Source organism: Salvia splendens, unplaced genomic scaffold (assembly GCF_004379255.2).
Source record: "Salvia splendens isolate huo1 unplaced genomic scaffold, SspV2 ctg325, whole genome shotgun sequence".
In the NCBI taxonomy this organism is placed as follows: domain Eukaryota; kingdom Viridiplantae; phylum Streptophyta; class Magnoliopsida; order Lamiales; family Lamiaceae; genus Salvia; species Salvia splendens.
Window position 1 is genome coordinate 17,268 of NW_024598968.1, and position 4,284 is coordinate 21,551.

General features: G+C 38.5%; 1 pseudogene; it reads left to right on the plus strand.

The window, feature by feature from the left end:
* LOC121789745 lies at window positions 1-3,778 on the plus strand (annotated as a pseudogene).
* The last annotated feature ends 506 nt before the right edge of the window (window positions 3,779-4,284 follow it).

Sequence of the window (4,284 nt, forward strand, 5' to 3'; positions counted from 1 at the left end):
CTCCTTCTTTTCGCCGCTCCCTTCAATCAACGTCGCCGGTGCTCCGTCGTATCACCTTGACACATAAAATTTCAATTGCGCCTAATTTATGTCGGATCGTGAGAGATATTCTTGCTTATCTGCGTATTTGGCTTTGATCAAAGGTATTTGTTGTAATATCTCATATATTCAGCATCTTTTACGTTATGAAAATCATTTCCCCCAATATGATTGCTTAATTACTTGTCTCGTTAGTTGGTTAGTGTGTATATCACAATTTTCAAGTGCTTGTGAACGCTTAGTATTATCCTTGTAAATAATTTATTTGTATAGGAGATTCAGTGATAAAGTTATAGGAAAGGTCCTAGCCATCTAAGTATGTTTTTATATGTGTATGTGATGCAGAAGTTGATATGCTGTTTGAAGTTTCAATATACCACTATGGTGGGATGGAAGGATCAATGATGACTTTGAGTGATTAAAAGTTGAATGCACGTTTAGCTGGATACGGTTTGTGTGCTTTCCGAATATCTGCGGTTCGTTATATTGTGTTGTGAAGTGTAATTACGGCTTTACCTTTTTTACTTTGCATGTAGTGGACTGCCGAAATTCATGCAAATTTGGCACATGAAGTTGAGAAGAAATGCCGGTACTTTTGGTTTTCTGTGGGAGTTGATTAATGTGCAAGTAGGATAAAGTGTATGGATGCTGAATTGGTAGGTACCAAAGAGGTGAATATGGGCCATCATGGGGAGCTGTCATATGATGGGGATGCTGATTCTAATATTAGTGGTGACATGGATGCTTCTGGGCACTTGCTGGTTGAGGATGGTATTTTTTCTGAACCGTATGTTGGGATGGAATTCGATTCTGAAAATGCAGCAAAGATGTTTTACGAAGACTATGCAAGAACTCTGGGGTTTAATGCTCGAGTTTCCTATGACCGTTCAACCTCCACGGAGTTTTTGTGTTCCAGGAATGGATTAAAGAAAAGTGCTGGTGAGAGCTGTGGGGCAATGCTCAGAGTTGAACAAAGGGGTGAAAACATATGGATTGTGTCAAAATTTGTGAAAGATCATAGCCACGCATTTGTTAGTCGTAGTAAGTTGCGGTGCCTTAAACCTAGAAGACATTTTGCTGCTACCACAAACAGTGCGGCCAAAACTTTCCATGGTGTAGACATAGTTCCTAGTGGCGTCATGTATGTTTCCGTGGATGGAAATGGCAATTCTTCAGATATTAACTATGTAGCGAAGAATATATCTGCTTCCGGATTAAATCATCCAGTGAAAAGTATTGGAGCACTGGGCCTTACTTGAGCATTGCAACCAAAGAAGAACATTGGGTAGGGATGCTCAAAATCTCCTTGATTATTTTAAGAAGATGCAGGCAGAGAATCATGGATTTTACTATGCTATACACTTGATGAAGAGAATCGCATGGCTAATGCATTCTGGGCAGACTCTAGGTCAAGGAGAGCTTACAGTCATTTTGGAGATGCAGTTGTTCTGGATACAACGTACAGGATGAATCAATTTAGAGTACCATTTGCTCCATTTACAGGGTTGAACCATCATGGTCAAACTATTTATTTGGTTGTGCGCTACTTTTTGATGAATCTGAAGCTACATTTATGTGGCTATTTAAAACGTTTCTGGCTGCCATGAATGATCATGCGCCTGTCTCCCTGACCACAGGTATGGACAGAGCCGCACAGGCTGCAGTTACACAGTTTTTTCCTGAAACTCGCCATTGTATAAACAAATGGGACGTGCTAAGAGAAGGCCATGATAGAATGGCTCATGTATGTCATGCTCATCCTAACTTTCAGGTGGAGCTCTATAACTGCATCAACATGACAGAGACCATTGAGGAATTTGAGTCTTTTTGGCTATCAATACTTGATAAGTATGATCTGAATAGAAATGATTGGCTTCAGTCTATATATAATTCTCGCAAGCAATGGGTGCCTGTTTATTGTCGAAACTCCTTCTTTGCTGCCATTTCCCCCAGTCCTGGATTTCAGAGCTCCTTTTTTGATGGCTATGTGAATCAGCAAACTACTTTGCCAATGTTCTTTAGACAATATGAAAGAGCTTTAGAGAACTCATTTGAGAGGGAAGTAGAAGCTGATTTTGATACAGTATGCACCACTCCAGTGCTGAAGACACCTTCCCAATGGAAAATGAGGCTGCTAGCATGTATACAAAGAGAATATTCTTGAAATTTCAAGAGGAATTAGTAGAGACATTTGTATATACTGCAAATAGAATTGATGGAGATGGGAATAGTAGTACATTCAGGTTGCTAAATTTGAGGATGTCACGAAAGTCTATTTCGTCAAACTGAATATTGTGGAAATGAAAGCTAATTGTAGCTGTAAGATGTTTGAGTATTCCGGCATCCTGTGCAGACACGTGTTAACAGTATTTACTGTAACAAATGTACTTACTTTACCATCTCACTACATCTTAAAGCGGTGGACCAGAAATGCTAAAAGCATCATTGTAGCCGATGAACAATGTGATCTGCAGGGATCTCTGATGACAAGATATAATAATTTATGCAAGGAAGCAATTAGATTCGCTGAAGAAGGGGCAATATCGCTAGAGACATACAGAGCATCACTTCTTAGTCTTAGAGAAGGAGGGATAAAGGTTGCTGGTGTTAAAAAAAATGTAGCAAAAGCTGCACCTTCTAGCTCGCAGGTTGGTGGAGTTACTAATGATGATTGTAGAACATCGACAGCAAACCTTGAAATGACCCCTCTACTTTGGTCACGCCAAGATGATATTTTTCGACACTTTAATCTTAATGATACTGGTGTGCCTACTCATTCAGATCTGAGTGTCCCACGCATGGCACCAGCTTCTCTTAACCGTGATGGTGGTCACTCCGAAAACATGGTATTCCCCTTTTGTTTTTGTTTTTGTTTTTTTTTTGGAGAGATTACAAGGGAACTATAGAAATAGATTATCTTTTAGAAAGTTGTTAATCACTTAAATCTCTTTTTTTACATTGGGATACAGATGATTCTTCCTTGTCTTAAGTCAATGACCTGGGTAATGGAGAACAAGAACTCAACTCCAGCTAATAAGGTAGCTGTAATTAACCTGAAGGTATGTGCTCCAGTATGATGACTTTATTCAGAATTATTGGTGTACCACCTGTAGCTTCTTTTTCCTTCCATTAATTACTTTTCCAATTCCAGTCTTTCTGAAACCCAATTTGTTGCTCCAAAGGAGAGTTACAGAAATATATTACTTGAATCTCAAACAGTCATATAACAGCTAATCTTAAACAAGAGGAATGTAAAAGACAAAAAGAGAATGTGTGCATCCGCCAAAAGCAAGTTACTCCCTTTTTATTTGTTACTATTATGTGGTGATAGATTTCTTTTGAAAAATAATGTGACCCCATATTAATGTCATTTCCTGAGTCTCCTTTGTTCAGGAAGGACCGGAACTAATCTACAGCTCAAAAAGCTCATATGATACTGATATTTCTGTTACAAGTGTCAGGCGATTTTAGTTTTCTTCATGGCTTTGAATAATTGTTTTTAATTTTTGTCTAGATGGCTTTCAATACTTGCCACTTCTATGATATCACTTTAATGAGAAGTTGAATTTATGCCTGCTGTTTCTAATTTACATGTTTTTTTTCTGCTTCTGCAGTTACAAGACTACGCCAAGACTCCAGCAGAGAATCAGAGGTAAAGTTCACACTATCAAGGGTGACTTTGGAGCCCACGTTAAGGTCCATGGCCTACATCAGCGAACAGCTTTCAACTGCCAATAAGGTGCTGTCATCAATTTAAAGGTTTGTGACTCTCAATTTTGATACTGAATTGGATGAATAATTGTATGGACACCCTTATCTTTTGGCATGATTCCAGTTATACATGTTAAAGATCATCCTCCAACAACTACAGAAATTAATCCTGAATGGACAAAGGGGAATTGTGTGTCTAGGCCCTAACTGTATTTTTGAGATACTTAAGTTAATCTATGCAATAACTTTGATGGTGATTATAAGTGTCGCTTTACTAATCTGGATTCACAGGAAGGGTAAAGTATACTGCAAAAGTATCATCTTTTCAAAATTGGTGCAATAAAAGAGGAAGTAGTATCCGAGAGGCAATCACCTGCTTAGTATGTAGTTGCAGTTATCCACGGACCACCCTAAGGAGAAACTTTGCTAATTGTTCATTTGCATACCCATATGTTATTTCTGGACTGGACGTACCCTTTATTAGCATTTCAATTAGAGTTTGGATCTACGTAAATGTCTGTCAGGCAATAATGT